The following is a 16,704-nucleotide window of genomic DNA, read 5'->3' on the forward strand; positions in this document are numbered from 1 at the left end:
ATTTGCATTCAAATGATCCAGCAATCTACAAACATGGCCCAAATCAGAAGTCTGCAACTATGGTGTTTAGGAGAGTTACAAGGATCCTCAATAATAGCATCCGATCTGGCCAGACCTGGATTAAACAAAATTGTCCTCTGTATTCCATGTCCCTTTTTGATAATCATACCACCGAGGTAATATTGCCAATTGTTTTGGCAAACTACATCACAAAAAAGGCTTTAAGAGTTGTAAACCTAATCTTACGTAGCTTCTTCTCCAGAAACACTACACTACTAACCAGAGCTTATAAAACATTTGCTAGACCAATTCTTGAATACAGCTCGCCTGTCTGGAACCCATACCACATTTCAGACATCAATACAATTGAACGTGTCCAGAAATATTTTACAAGAAGAGTTCTCCACTCCTCTGAATACAACAAAATACCTTATGCCACCAGACTTGAAATCTTGGGTTTAGAAAACTTAGAACTCTGCCGCCTTCGACAGGACCTGTGTTTAACTCATAGAATCATCTATTGCAATGTCCTTCCTGTTGAAGACTACTTCAGCTTCAATCACAACAATACAAGAGCAAACAATAGATTTAAACTTAATGTTAACCGCTTCAATCTTGATTGCAGAAAATATGACTTCTGTAACAGAGTTATTAGTGCTTAGAACACACTACCTGACTTTGTGGTTTCTTCTCAAAATCCCCAAAGCTTTAACCAAAAACTGTCTACTATTGACTTCACCCCATTCCTAAGAGGTCTGTAAGGGGCGTGCATAAGAGCACAAATGTGCTTACTGTTCCTGTCCTATTGTTTCCTTTCATTATATCCAATTAATATAGTTCTTACATACTTATACTTATAGATATGCTTATATATTATATAGTTACTTTCATGCTTATGCTTATATATACTGTTGTGACAAAATAAATAAATAAAATAAATAAATAAATTGCATGTATCCTCTAGAACAGGGGTCTCCAACCTTGGTCCCTTTAAGACTTTTGAACTTCAACTCCTAGAGCTTTGCTGGCTGAGGAACTCTGGGAGTTGAAGTACACAAGTCTTAAAGGGACCAAGGTTGGAGACCCCTGCTCTAGAAGCTATGGGGTATAGCTTATGATATGCCCTGAAAAAAAAAATTATACTACAGAAAGCCACAGCAGATTTTTCCCCCAAGAGGGGGCTGCCCTCTTAGCAATAGCCAACAATTCTGAGAACTGAAATCCACACAGCAGGAAGTCATCCCAGGGGAAGGATGTGTGTGCATGTGTATGTGTGTGTGTGTACCTTTCAGACAATCTTAACTCCTGGTGATTACCTAGACAGATCTATGCACTTTCTTGACAACATTTTCAGAAGTAGTATGCCCTTGCTGTCTTTTGATGACAGAGAAAGGATGACTGGCTTAAAGACTGCCACATGGCTTCAGGCCTTAAGTAGGACTAGAAATGACGTTTTCTTGCTCATACTTCAGCATCTTAACTGCTAGACCAAGCTGGCTGTGCTGTGTGGTAAAATTAGCTTCAAAGATTGTAAAAACAAATATTGATACATATTATTGTTTAGCTTGATGGGAAGTTATTAAATCCTTCTAAAAGTTCCTTTAAAACACATACTTTCCATTTTGATTAATTTTCTTCTTACGTTTGACAGCCTTTCTTCACTGAAATATCTTTCAGAATTTTTAGTTCGATAGTCAAGTTAGTAACTTTTCTGGTGTGCATGTCCAACTTTAAAGCCTTTGACTAACTGGGTGTCATTTCCTTACTTTAACCTGTTCCTATGATTTCTCCTGTTTGTTTTTTTGCTTAATTATGATTCTGGGGCCTTTGTGATTCATTGTGACAGGATTTCCTGTCCATTATTACAATGTCTAGAGGAAAAATTATAGAGCTTTATTATCACAATTGCTCAACCCTTGGTCCACAGCTGTAACAGCCAGGACCTGTTTTTCCCACAAAGATATTACCTTTGTTAAATATTATTTGAATTAAGAAACACCTACATGCCACAAAAGGCAAATATAGTATTTATTGTCAACGATGTATAGCTTGCAATTTTGCAAGGTTAGCTTGCAATTTTGGCCAAGCAAGAATTGTAAAAATTCTGTGAGGTTTCCTCTTTTCTGGGTATTAGATATTTGACTATGGCGTATATGAACAGCTTTATGCTGTTGAACGATAATTTGCTTTTTTTACAGGTTAGGCAGTCAAGAGAATGCTGCGTGCAAAAGGCCAAAGGAATTTAGCAAAGTTGTCTATTCGTCCACTAGTGATCTACGTGTGTGCTCAGTGAAGCCAGATCCCTGCATGCTGATGTTTTCTCAGAGCTCTTTATGATTTGGTATTGCTACAAATTTAGCTGAATGTTTGATTGTGCTGTAATCAATGCTGGAGCGTTTGCTGCCATTTTTCTTTAGAGAAGTCAACATCTTTTCAGACTAACAACATTAGTTAATGGAATCAATCCTTGAAGATTAAGGAGCTAATCTGTATTTTGAGCCTACGCCAAATACATGCACAATCTTAAAGTGTTCTTAGTTTGCAGTTTTTAGTTTGCATTTTAATTAGGCACTTTCATCTCAGCTGTGGTGTATGTCGGTGTATATTATCCAATTAGAGGAAAGATTAACCAAAAACATCCATATAAAGGCAATTTATTTATTTAATAGATTTTTATCCCATCTTCATTACTTTATAAGTAACTTATAAGGGGGAGAAAACACATACTACTCCTTCCTCCTCCTATCTATGGAGATTCTCAGTCATCCAGGTCATGGTTGGCCCAAAAATGCTTTTTCAAGAGCTTTCAGCTCAGAGCAGAAGATGCTTCCTGGATGAGAAGCAAAACGTCTTCAAAGAAAAACTAGAAAGTCCAGTTGCCTCTTGAAAAAGCACCTTTGGACCTTTCTCCTCCAATTTCTCCCCAAAACAGCAAACCCATGAGGTGGTTGGGTTGAGAGAAAATGAATGGCCCAAAGTCACCCAACTGGCTTTCATGTGTAAAGTAGAACTAGAATTCACAGTCTCCTGCTCTCTAAGTCAGCACCTTAACTACTACGCCAAACTGGATATCTAGGCATTGGTAATGAGGCTATGAAATTTATGAGTCTGAGATGACTAAAAATATGTTTTTAGTCCAGCTTTACCATTTTTGTCCTTCATGAGCAAGAAATGACCCAATTATCATGATAAAAATGTTCTCCCAAAGAACTTCTCATAATTAGCTCAGAATTTTGTATGGTTGTCATAAAATAAATGGCAAACTTACCCTTTTCTCTTTTAATCAAACATTTGGTTCCCTTTTAGCATGCCACCATTGTTAGGATTGACCTGTAATATGATGAACCATTGTAGAGCTGATTCATGGGATTTAAGAATAGAAGTCCTTTAAAAACCTAGAATTATTCCCAGACGGATTCTGACAGTTCCTCTATAATTGGGCTTGAAATAAAAAACTACATAGATACATTAATTTTCCAACTGATTTAATGTATTCATTCACGTTAAAGCAAAACCTAGTCCCCGTGATGAAAATTCACAATTCTTCTGAATTTTAAAAGAAACTTGCTTGATTGATTTTGTCCTACCCAGATTATTTTTTTACTTGAGTTTTTAAATGAGGAAAACAATTTCTGGTCTTACTGTTCAAAAAATAATTTAAGTATTTTGTACTGTATTTGTCCATTACCTCAAGTGGAGGGGCAGTCCAAACATTTGTACAATAAATAACATGCAAAATATTTGTGCACACAAAACCTGCCTTACTTCCTTTCATTCCCTCATATTGCACCAATATCAGATTAGGGGGGGGAAATAAATGCAAAACTGTCATTTTGTTTGACATCACACCTCTTTTCTGAACAGGAATTGCTTTCTCCCATAGAGAATTTCATTCCCCAAATTGGTTTTAATTATTGAATTAAAATCTTTTGCCTTTTTGGTGAAGTCATGTTGAAAGAAAAATTCTCTTTCTTTTTGTCTGAGTACCAAGAATACTGAGGAGGTCAGTACTTGAAATGTTATTAAGTCCAACTCTGTCTGACTAGAAGTGGACAGAAATTAATGGCCGCACAATGTTGTGACATAATCACATAGTGGTGGAAACCTTCCCCAATGTTTAGCAAATCTGCCAAGTAGCTCAACAGTAAAGGAAGAACCTAGTTACCACTGTTATTAAGCTGTGAGTATCTGTGGAGATTCTCAGTCATCATGTCATGGATGTTCCAAAGGTGCTTTTTCAAGAGGCAACTGGACTTTCTTTGTTTTTCCTTGAAGACATTTCGCTTCTCATCCAAGAAGCTTTTTCAGTTCTGAAGAAGAAAAGAAGAAGAGAAATTCTGAAATTTCTGAAATTCAGAAATAACATACCAGTACAAGCCTTTTAACAAATAAAAGTAAAAGAAAGGCATCACATTAATTATGATCATATGATCTCTTTAGAAAGAGAATGCTGCAGGCAGGATTCCTATATTAAGTTCACCGAAGACATAATTTCTCTCCTTTCCCCACTTAAAATAACTCTTCCATCCTATTATTTCTCAAATTCCATGAGAGTGAGCAAGCAATGATGCAGAATCCAGGCATTTTCCAAAGCTGTGAAAACAATTAATGTACACTGTATTACACTTGAGAAGATCAAATATGTAGCCCTCTCTTTAAATTAATAGAAAAGCCATAATATCTTTCACTGTATAATATATAATTATTGCTTTTCAAAATGGTATTTGCACTTCAGGGGGCCCACGATTATGATATCCCCCGTCTCTTCTCTAGGGAACTTCTCTAGGGAAGTTTGGTAGATAAATATAAACACTTCACTAATAAATAAGTATAATTTAGCCAAAGAGCGTTGTGGTAAAATGAGAAAGATGCTTCTCTAGCTGAAGTATCCCAGCAAGGGAACATTGATTCCATTCTAAGGGTGCCAATTTTTAAGCCACTTAAAGCTGTCAGCTACATTTAACAATGGTAAAAATTGTTATACGGAATGTTTTCATCTGGGTGGTCTTTCCTGTTCAAATGGGAAGATGAAATGCCTTGCTGTGATGAATTTCCTGGTGTTGATCTCTCTCTCTCTCCCTCCCCTCCCTCCCTCCCCTCCCCTCTCTCTGTGTGCATAGAGCACAAAAGACAATATTATATCACTAAGAAGGCAGGTATGGTATCATGTTAGAACTTGCAATGAATCTGTTCCATGGGTTAATGTGGATAGGAACAATTTCAATTTTTTGGATTCTGCCTCTTGACTTGATAAAATTTTTACTGTTAATATGGTCATTTGTACTTTTTACAGCAAAAAGACTTCTCTGTGACACAGACTTTCCGAGATTATTTTTCAGATAACAGCCTTGAGCTATATCTTTAGACTGAACAATCAGTTCAAAAGTACATGATTTAATCAAAAGTCAGTGAAGCAAAATAAGGATGTACTCGTTGCTGAGTAAAGAACTATGCACCCATTCTTGAGTCAGCAGAATACTTACTAGTGTGAAATTTGTGCTGTGTGGTAGTGTGCTTTCTTTGCCAGTTTCTATTCTGCTTCTATTGTTTCTGTTGCAAGTTACTGTCAAATGGTACTATTCTGGTAACACACAAGACAAGTAAAATTGATCAGTGCTTGTTTTTCCCTGAAAAGGAACTCAGCAAAATGAAAATAATCAATCATAGTGTTGTAGTTGAAAGGGGACTCAGTTTAGCATATACCATGGTGTTGCAGTGGTTACCGTGTTTCCCCGAAAATAAGACCCTGTCTTATATTTTTTGGACCCTGAAATAAACGCATGGCCTTATTGCCATGCGCTCAAAAGCCCAATTGGGCTTATTATCAGGGGATGTCTTATTTTGGGGAAAACAGGGTAGAATGCAGCATTGCAGGCTAATTTTGCTGATTGCTGGCTGTCAGCAGTTTGGCAGTTCGAATCTCATGGGATCAAGGTTTACTCAGTCTTCCATCCTTCCAAGGTCAGTGAAATGAGAACCCAGATTGTTGGGGGCAATATGCTGACTCTGTAAACTGCTTAGAGAGAGTTGTAAAGCACTCTGAAGTGGTATATAAGTCTAAGTGCTATTGCTATTACTCAGTGATGAAAGCTAATATGATTGAAATGTAATTGAATATAATAAGTAGCTCAGGTTGATTGTTGGGCTGTTGGGCTGAGCTTCAAATTGCCAAGCTTGGAGTTCAGACCAACAGCCCAGCTAATAAGATCTTTGACTGGTTTACCTTGGTGGTGTCAAACTCAAGGCCCCGGGCTCAGATCTGGCCCATGGGCTGCTTAGATCTGGTCCATGGTGCCACCCTAGAAACAGCAAAGGACAGGCCCGTGAAGCCTCTTCCAGCAAAAATGAAGCTTGGAAAGGCCATGTGCGGCTCTCCTGAACTCCATTTTCACTAGCAGAGGGTTGTAGGAGACCGTCACAGCCAAAAACTGTGGGAGCCAATTTTCACTGGCAGGTGCCCCCGACACAAGTGATGTTGAGCTGGCCACATCCACCCTGGCCACACACACACACTCTGAGGTCAAACACAACCTTGAGGCAGCCCTCAGTGAAATCAAGTTTGACACCCCTGCTTTAGAAGGTCAGGTACATTTGACAGTTAGTCTTTATTTCATTCTACACTGTATTAATTTGGATTCAAGACCTGATATCAAGATCCATGCAACATTGGCAGAAAGCAAGCTTATTCCACAAGCCTTTATTTCTGAAATGATCAGAGGTATTAGAGGAAGAGATTTCATCTTCTTTTACTTGACAGAACAAATGAAGGAAATGAGTACAAATTTCCTTGAGCCATTGGAGAAACTCAGTGGCTCAAGAACTCAAGAGACAATGTCTGGGCATGTACAAAATGTCTGCAAAAGATTACAGAGGAACCCTAGTGAACTACAGTACAAGCCAAAACTGAGGATTAAGCAATGGATGGATGAGCAGCATAATTTAGTCAATATGAATTAGGTGCTGGGAAACTTCCCAGGACTACTGACAGCTTAGGAGAATGATGTCACTGCTGTAAATAGAAGGGAATGAAGCTGCCACCAAGAAAAGCTTGCTTACAGTGAAGCAAGCTTCTCCCCAGGCATTTCTTTAGTCATCTGATTGAAGTTCAATGTTCAATGCCTAAGACTATTCAGACCCCTGGCATGCAAGGCCGGTCTACCTTCTTCCTGAGGCAGAACAAATAATGTCTGCTTCAGACAGTGAATTGAGAAGGGCAGAAGAACCAAGCAATCCCCTTTCTACTGTCCATGCGTCCTATCCTTCAGGAAGTCTGTAGAGATTCTCAGTCATCCAGGTCATGGTTGTCCCAAAGGTGCTTTTTTCAGGAGGCAACTGGACTTTCTTATTTTTTCCTTTTGAAGACGTTTTGCTGCTCATCCAAGGAGCTTCTTCAGCTCTGACAGGATAGTGGGGAATGGAAGGATTTATATTCCTTACAGACAGATGGTCATTTGCATGCAAAAACCCTTTTAAAGGGTTTTTGAAGCACTTGGAGGTTTAACTGTGTCCTCAGGGTCACCAGGGTAACGTTCCTGGTTCCTGTAGTCTGCAATTTTTCCTCTGGAAATCCATTTGGGATTTATGTATGTATGTATTGTATTTTTCAGAGTATAAGACGTACTTTTTTACCCCCTAAAAGTGGGTGGAAATTTCAGTGCGTCTTATACAGTGAATATTGTGGCGGGGGGAGGGGAGTTGGTGCCGTGCCAATCAGCTGCTCTAGAATGGGCTGTGGCGGTGGTAAATGGGCTGTGGTTGCAGCAAACGGGTTGTGCTGAACAGGCCGCAACAGTGGCAAATGGGCAGCACCGCTGCCGAATGGGCCATGGTGAACGGGCCACGGTGACAGTGAATTGACAGCCATAGTGGCAGCGAAAGGGCCACAGTGGCGATGAATGGGTGGCAGTGAATGGGTGGCAATGAATGGGCAGTGGCGGTGAATGGGCAGCGGCAAAAGAGCTGCAGCAAATGGGCTAGATGAATACCGGATGGATGCTGGGAGGCAGAGGCAGATTTTTTTTCTTGTTTTCCTCCCCAAAAAAGGTAGGTGCGTCTTATAGTCCTGAGCATCTTATACTCTGAAAAATACGGTATATGTATAGGTTCTCCTGCTTGAGCAGAGGGCTGGACTAGAAGACCTCCAAGTTCCCTTCCAGGTCTATTCTACTTCAACTTCAAGAAGCAATCAATGATAGGCAAGCCTGGCAAAATTATATCCTGAAGAAGAAGTGACTGAATGAGTAAACAGCTGAACTTTTAGCTCAGGCAGACTAACATTTTGCTTTCCTGCTTGTTTGCCTTTCACTTCTTACAAGCCAAAAAGATCATCTGACTTGGGGGTTATGAGGAAAATAAGAGTTCTTGCATTGAGGGCTCCTTGGGTGAACATGAAACGCCTCCCAACGGAAGCTAAAACAAAGATAACTTTTTGCTATGCATAAGCTAAAGCAAATAGCATAAGGAAATACAAGGTCCTCATTGTAAAAATTGTAAAGTAAATGCAGTGTTGTCAAGTTTCCCAATAGCTACATCCAGAGTTCTATCTCTATATTAGAAGCTTTTCCCCTCTCATGATTTAATACAAGGACACATGATTTATAATAGGTTGTTTTTGAGCACAAGAGATATGGGCAATGACCCCTGAATTCAGCTCCAGAACTGAAAAGTGAAGCAAATGAAAACCCAAACAAAGGAAATAATTTAGTGCTTCTGAGCTGTCTTTTAGTAGTAGAAGTTGGGAAGCCTGTTATATAGCAAAACAAAACAACAACCCTTGCCTTAGGGGTACTTTCCATTCTATGTAAAGTTCATGTGTTCCAGAAAAAGCTTTCAAATAATGGGTTTCTCTTAGGAGTACATCGCTGTTATGTAACAAAGCCTCTCAGAATACAGCTTCTGGAAGGAAATGTTTTGTTGTTCTTTGTCCCTATTAGAGGGTGAATTTTCTCAAGTCAGACTTCTTCCAGACCTATCAGGGTTATGCTGGGGTTGAACTCCAAAGGAATGAGTAGTTCCAGGACATAGAACTAAATTTTGTTTAAATTGTGTTAAATGAACATTATAGTTAAATTAAAAAATAGTGAATTATTCCTCATGTTGTATTCTGGGGTGGTACCAATATTTATTAGCATATTGGTTCTCACAGAAATGCTTGTTTTACTAATTACATCACAATCCACAAAGCAAACAAACCCTTGCATAACCCTATAACTAATGCTACAACCTCTGATAATATCTCAGGCAGGCAATTTTTACTTTTTGTGACAGTTAAAATTTAATGAAAATTTTTTGATGGGCTTGAGAGTTTGACCCCAAAGTCAACAAGACATAAAGTCCTAGAGAAATAGATTGTGCACCAGAGTATATAATATAATATATAATAATCGAGTATCTAATATACTTCTGCCAACCTAACAGTTCGAAAGCACGTAAAAAATGCAAGTAGAAAAATAGGGATCACCTTTGGTAGGAAGGTAACAGCATTCCGTATGCCTTTGGCATTTAGTCATGCCGGCCACATGGAGATGTCTTCAGACAGCGCTGGCTCTTTGGCTTTGAAGTGGAGATGAGCACCGCCCCCTAGAGTCAGAAACGACTAGCACATATGTGCGAGGGGAACCTTTACCTTTATCTAATATAACATAATCAAAGGAGAAAGCTATCAGTGTGAAACATCAGTGATCACAATCATCATGATCATTTTAGCCATTGTCTATCCACTACAGGATGAAGGCCTCTTCCCCATGTTTCCAACCTACACAGTCCTGAGCTTTCTTTTGCCAATTGGGCCTGCAATACTTGCTGATGTTGTTGATCCATGTTGTTTTAGGTCTCTTTCATGGACACTTTTTATCAAGTGGGGTCTATTCTATGACTGCCTTGGTCCACCTGCCATCAGTTCTTCTTGCTATTGTGACCAGCCCATTTCCATTTCAATTATTTACCTCTCTTGATGATACCATATACTTTCGTTTGTTCTCTAATCTGTATGCAGGTCTTTCTATCTTATCTTGTAATGCCGAGCATGTATCTTTCCATGGCTCTTTGTGCCACTCATAGGTTTTGTATCAATTGTAAGATTAGGTACATATCAATTTCGCAACAATTTTTGTTTTTCCATTGTGAGAGGATTTACAGAAATAAGGAAGGTCAGAGAAGTCTCTACCCAGTGTGCATCAGCTCAATACATTCTAAAACACATTGTATAATTATAATTAAAAAACCCTCATGTGATCCCCAAATACCAAACACCAGTAAAAGCTGCTAGACATCTTTGCCTGCCTGTAAGGAGGTGATTATTGCTATGAGTGCAATTTAATCATCTAAATAATACCAATACCAATGCAGAGATGTCTCTACTATTCTCTTGGCAAGATTTTGGATGTGGTTTGCAGAGAAGGAGCAGAGCAAACTGCCTTCAAAGCTCCCTGCTGCATCTCTGCATGTCAACGTCTTGATTATAACTCTTTCTGACTGGGATGTGTGGTCAGATCAGCAACTAACAGAATGAAAGGGGAGGAGCACATTCCTCTGAAGAATTTCCAAGGAAGCCTTCTTAAATGTTATTACTCACAAGGGTATGGAGTCTTGGCTATCCCACGATTAGGAAACGGTGGTTTAGAATGCCAAATCTTTATTGTTGCAAAGAGTCAACTGCCTTTTACAGTTTATTCCTAGTATTATTTATATTTGCTGTGTGTTATCAGTCACAACACTTGTGGCTCTGAACTCTAACCAGAGCAAATCCTCATTCTCAAGTCCTCCCTCTATAAACTGCTTTCTCGAAATGCAAAGAGGAGGCAATTAACCTCCCAAGTATCAGAAATGAACCAGATGTCCCAAGTCGAATAGTACATTTTGAATTGCCCAGGAGTATCCTTGTGATTTGCAGTATTCTATCTGCTTATATAGGAATCTTGGCAAGGGAAGTATGATAGACATTAACAGCATAGGCTATAGAATTTCCACTTGCAGGATTCTACTTGCGGAATTAGGAAAAGGGAAGATTTAATTTTTCAAGGAAATTACATTCAGTTGTGTTTTGTTTTTATTTTGTTTTTTAAAATCAGTTGCTTTTTGATGATAAAAACAGTTGTCTGGAATATTCCTTCTGTTCGCAGAAGGAAATTTATATTACATTGATAAATTGAATTTTAAAGCGGGGTTGGACAGCTACAGTAAGCCATGGTTTAAAAAAAATGGTATACAGTATATTCACAACTAAGGACCCATCTGGGAAGTTTAAAAAAATGTTAAGAAAACAATTTTCATGTATCCATGAAGATTCCAGATGCTGAGTTAGAGTCCAAAGGGACTTTTTGTTTGATTGATGAGTTCCAAATAAAAGACTTTACTGGTATTTCATTTATTTCATTTATTAGATTTTTATACCGCCCTTCTCCCGAAGGACTCAGGGCGGTTCACAGCCAAAATAAAACAATAAAAAGTGCACAATAAAACAATAATTAAAAAACTTATTAGATATAAGGCCAAATTAAAATCCATTTAAAACCATAAAATCCCATAAAATTTAAATCCAAATATTAAAAACTACTAAAAATTTCTATGCCAGTCCTGCGCGAATAAATAGGTATGTCTTCAACTTGCAGCGGAAGGTCCGAAGGTCAGGCAGTTGACGGAGTCCTGGGGAAAGTTCATTCCAGAGGGTGGGCGCCCCCACAGAGAAGGCCCTTCCCCTGGGGGCCGCCAGCCGACATTGCTTGGCGGACGGCACCCTGAGGAGTCCCTCTCTGTGAGAGCGTACGGGTCGGTGGGAGGCAATCGGTAGCAGTAGGCGGTCCCGTAAGTAACCCGGTATTGAGTTGTATCTATTACGTTGCATGCAGTGCATTTTCTAAATGTATATAAACAGCTATGATTAATGGCTGCCAGCAAATCTTTACTAAAATTATAACAGAATAACAGAGCTGTAAGGGACCTTGTAGGTCATCTAGTCCAATCCCCCCAGCCCTACACCAATTCTGACAAATGGCAGACCAGTCTTTTCTTGAAAGCTTCCAGTGATGAAGCTCCCACAACTTCTGAAGGCAAACTGTTCTGTTTTACTAGTGAAAAGTACAAAAGTAGAAGACAAAAATTCAACCAAATCACATTTGACTATATTAATCTTAAGATAATTGAGCAATTCCTCACCTATTCTGAAGAAGTGAGGGGATACTGCTGGAAAGAAGCCATGCTAATAAATACTCTTGAGAGACTGCTTGATCACCAGGTTAGGTTATTGAGTGATAGCCAAAGCATAAAAAATGCAGTGTACTCAAGGAAGGAGTGACCTTGGTGAGTAGGATTTACATTCTCTAGCTTCTTTGAGGAATATAATATTGACTTCTCAAGTAAAGCACTAATTTATACCCAGACAAGGAAAAATGGCCCCAAGGAAAGTTTAAAAGTTAGCAGCTTTTATTTTATTTGCACAGCCTGTTTTAAAATTAAAACTAAATTGAGAATTAAGTGAAACCTTCTAGTACTCATTAAGAGCTTCTGCCAACTATTTAATTCACATAGCAACAATAATGTCATAAGAATTAGTATAGCGTATTTACAATCAATGGTTTGTGTGGGTGCACTAGTGCTAATATAGTTTTTATAGAGACCTCCCTTGGCACTTACACATTTTTCTTATCCCATCTTTTTTACTATTAATTGGAAGCCAACCTGTCCATAGGATCCCATATGCATTCATGGTAAATAAAAATGGTGGGTAATTGCATTCTGATGTGGGATTTTGTTTTGCTTTTTTTTGGTAGGGTAACTGGATCTGGGCTACAGAAACCTATACAAACAGTAGATTTATGCACTCCTTTGCAAATCTGGTAGCCCTTTGCTGAATTTGGAATAAGCCTTTCTTTTCTAAGCATCTGCAGGGAAAAAAAACTCAATACAACAGGAAAGCATCCAGGGGGCCTAACCTGGTGGTAAAGAAAGATCTCATGCTTTGACTTCTAGCAGTGTCTTTTTTTGTACTGGACGTGCTTGTGATGGCTGGCTATCAGCTTGGCTGACTTCCAGAAAGGGTTGGACCAGTGCCTGGAAGTCATGGGGAGCAATGGCTGTTAGCCTTGATGGCAATCTGTCTTCTTCAACAGGCTATCTGTTGGGAGTCTAATGGGCTTCCTTTTGCAGTTGGATGGCCACTAATGAGAAAAGATTGTTGGACTAGATGAGCCAAGGTCTGATCCAGTGAAATACTGCTTTTATATTGTTATATTGTTCATGTCTGCCAGTGCAACCATTTTGTGAGTGAGCCCACAGCAGCATGGTGTTCAAAATGTAAAACATGCCTTTAAAAGTTGTCTACTCCTATATTAAGAGCCACTGGGATGCAGTGATTAAGGCTAGAAACTGGGAGGCTGAGAGTTATAGTCTCACTTTAGGCATGAAGCCAGCTGGGTAACATTGGAGCAGTCACTCCCAGTCCTAGGCAAGGCCAAACCACTTCCAAAATCTTGGCTAAAAAACAAACAAAGTTGTATGGACTTGCCCAGGTATTCTCCAGGAATCGATTGGAGTGTGAACTACAAACATTCTTGTGCATTTATCTACAATGGAAACCAATAATATGCTTCCGTAGAGAAATGTATTATACATGTCTACAAACACACTGCTTTGGCTTTTAATGTCTTCTCAGTATTTAAGAATATTGATTATTTTCAGATATAAAGAGAAATAGAAACAAAATGAGATATTTTGTTCTCATTGTTCTGAGTCCTTCAGGAGAAGGGCGGTATACAAATTAAAACATCATTATTATTATTATTATTATTATTATTATTATTATTATTATTATTATTATTATTATTATTATTATTATTATTATTATTATTATTATTATTATATATGTTAGATATCTCCGACCTATCCACCCCTTGATTGGTTGGAGCGGTCCCAAAAGATTCTTTTAGGATAATTTAGCAAAATGGCTGGATTTTCTAGAGGATAATATTCCCCAGGAAAACACTCTTCATCCTTTTCTATGTAAAGCAAGGTGTTTTTCATTTTATTTTACTCTTTTTTTACTCCCCAAAATATAATTTCTTGTTCTGGTTTTGATTTGCAAAATGACTGAAGGCAGCATTTTGGTGAAATTGTGGGAGCCAGGCTGGGTTTTTTCTTTAATGATGCAGCTGTCTGATCTCAACTTTTCCCACCAAACTGGATATAGTATAACTCCCTCCCCATCTCACCCCACCCCCTGCTTTTCCCAATCCACTCCCTTTCTGGGAATATTGAGGTTGAGTCTGATTTCAATTTGTTACCTTGTTTTCAAAGAATACAATTTAAAAAGACAAAGTAATTGGCAAAAGACTTCTTTCCTCCCCTCTTTCTATATCCTGTTGTGGTAGGGATTGCTGGAAAGGAAATGTTGAAGATCTTATGAAGTTGTAGGTGGAAATTCACCCATACAGAGCACTGCTGAAGGCAGAGGAAAAAAAGATAAAGCTAGGTTGAAAGTTTTATAAAATGTACTTCAAACTAGACTTCTCTAGGCTTCTGTTATGCTATATCTTAATGGGCCTTGAGATCAGGTTAAAAATACTTGGTATACTTGAGTATGAGCATTTGGGGTGGAGGGAACAAGTTGTTACATTGACAGTGATTTTGTCAGAGACAGTTGAACTCACAATTCCCCCAGGTTCAATTAGTACCACCAAGGATCAAAAATGATTGGGAGTTACAAACCTGCAACTTCAGAAAGGATCACAAGTTCTTCCCATTTCTTTTTAGGAGAAGGGGTACAGGATCCAATCAAGTTGGTCACTGGGACCAGAAGTTTGGTCTTCCAAGTTTTTGGACTCATGCTGGAGTACCACCAGAAGTTCCCTGAGAGAGAGAGAGAAAGACATTCCTTGAGGATGGACTCCAACATGAGTCCAAAAGCTCAGAAGACTAAATTTCTGGTCCCGGTGACTGACCCAGATTGGATCCTGCAACATTATCCTAGGACACATACATTCACCTTCATTCATGAGAAGGGGTACATTTTAAGTGGCCATGGCCACTTCTTTGAAGCAATTGAGAGAGTGACACAAACACAGGGAATAAAGACTAGAGAAGGAAAATGTAGATATATCTTTGTTGCTTCTTTTTGTCCTGCCCTTAATTTCCTGGTGCCCCTGCTTTTTGAGCTGGATGTCTTTATTAGGATGTCTTTATTCCTGTTTTAGGAAATTACCGTCCAGTCTCCAACCTTCGTTTTACGGTGAAGGTTGTAGAGAATGCGGTGGCACGTCAATTACCCCAGTACCTGGATGAAACCGTCTATCTAGACCCGTTCCAGTCCGGCTTCTGGCCCGGATACAGTACGGAGACAGCTTTGGTCGCGTTGGTGGATGATCTCTGGAGGGCCAGGGATAAAGGTTATTCCTCTGCCCTGGTCCTATTAGATCTTTCAGCGGCTTTCGATACCATCGACCATGGTATCCTGCTGCGCCGGTTGGAGGGTTTGGGAGTGGGAGGCACCATTTATCAGTGGTTCTCCTCCTACCTCTCTGACCGGACGCAGACGGGGTTGACAGGGGTGCAGAAATCGACCCCGAGGTGCTTCATGTGTGGGGTGCTGCAGGGATCGATTTTCTCGCCTCTCCTGTTCAACATCTATATGAAGCCGCTGGGCGAGATCATCAGTGGTTTTGGGGTGAGATACTAACTGTACGCTGATGATACGCAGCTATACTTTTCCATCCCAGGCCACCCCAATGAAGCTATCGAAGTACTGTCCCGGTGTCTGGAAGCCGTACGGGTCTGGATGGGGAGGAACAGGCTCAAGCTTAATCCCTCCAAGATGGAGTGGCTGTAGATGCCGGCACCCCGGTACAAGTCAGCTGCAGCCGCGGCTGACTGTTGGGGGCGAGTCATTGGCCCCGATGGAAAGGGTGCACAACTTGGGCATTCTCCTGGATGGGCGGTTGTCTTTCGAAGACCATTTGACGACCGTCTCCAGGAGAGCTTTTTATCAGGTTCACCTGATTCGCCAGTTGCACCCCTTCCTGAACCGGGATGCCCTATGCACGGTCACTCATGCTCTCGTGACCTCTCGCTTGGACTATTGCAATGCTCTCTACATGGGGCTCCCCTTGAAGAGCACCCGGAGACTCCAGTTAGTCCAGAATGCAGCTGTGCGGGTGATAGAGGGAGAGGTTCGGAGCTCCCATGTAACACCCATCCTGCGCAGACTGCACTGGCTGCCTGTTGTCTTCCGGGTGCGCTTCAAGGTATTGGTGACTACCTTCAAAGTGCTCCATGGCTTAGGACCAGGATATTTACGGGACCGTCTACTGCCATCTTCTATCTCCCAGCGACCGGTGCGTTCTCACAGAGAGGGACTCCTTAGGCTGCCGTCAGCCAAGCAATGTCGACTGGCGGCCCCAGGGGGAGGGCCTTCTCTGTGGGGGCTCCTACCCTTTGGAACGATCTTCCCCCTGGACTTCATCAGCTATCCGACCTTCGGACCTTTCGCTGCGAACTTAAAACCTATTTATTCCGTCTAGCTGGACTGGCTTGATTTTAAAATTTTAATTTGCTTTTATGGGTTTTAAATTTTTGTAAATTTTATAGGGTGTTATTGTATTTTAAATTTTGGCCAATTGAATAAGTTTTTTAAGGGGTTGTTCTTAGTATTGTATGTGTTGTTCTTTTTGTATTTTATTTTGGCTGTGCACCGCCCTGAGTCCTTTGGGAGAAGGG

At 40.0% G+C, this 16,704-nt stretch overlaps 1 protein-coding gene and 1 long non-coding RNA gene across 2 annotated transcripts in view; one reads left to right on the top strand and one right to left on the bottom strand.

The window, feature by feature from the left end:
• SEPTIN9 (septin 9) overlaps positions 1-16,704 on the top strand; it is a 296,825-nt gene that overhangs the window by 20,603 nt on the left and 259,518 nt on the right. The gene's annotated exons all lie outside the window — the stretch shown is intronic.
• Positions 3,298-16,704, bottom strand: part of LOC131193640 (uncharacterized) — a 64,361-nt gene continuing 50,954 nt past the window's right edge. Inside the window, exons 3-5 of the long non-coding RNA XR_009153973.1 lie at positions 9,461-9,631; positions 5,484-5,581; positions 3,298-4,310 (exon numbers count right to left, since the gene is read on the bottom strand). This is a non-coding gene — a long non-coding RNA (uncharacterized LOC131193640). The remainder of the gene's footprint in view (positions 4,311-5,483; positions 5,582-9,460; positions 9,632-16,704) is intronic.

This window comes from Ahaetulla prasina, chromosome 2 (assembly GCF_028640845.1).
Source record: "Ahaetulla prasina isolate Xishuangbanna chromosome 2, ASM2864084v1, whole genome shotgun sequence".
NCBI lineage: Eukaryota > Metazoa > Chordata > Lepidosauria > Squamata > Colubridae > Ahaetulla > Ahaetulla prasina.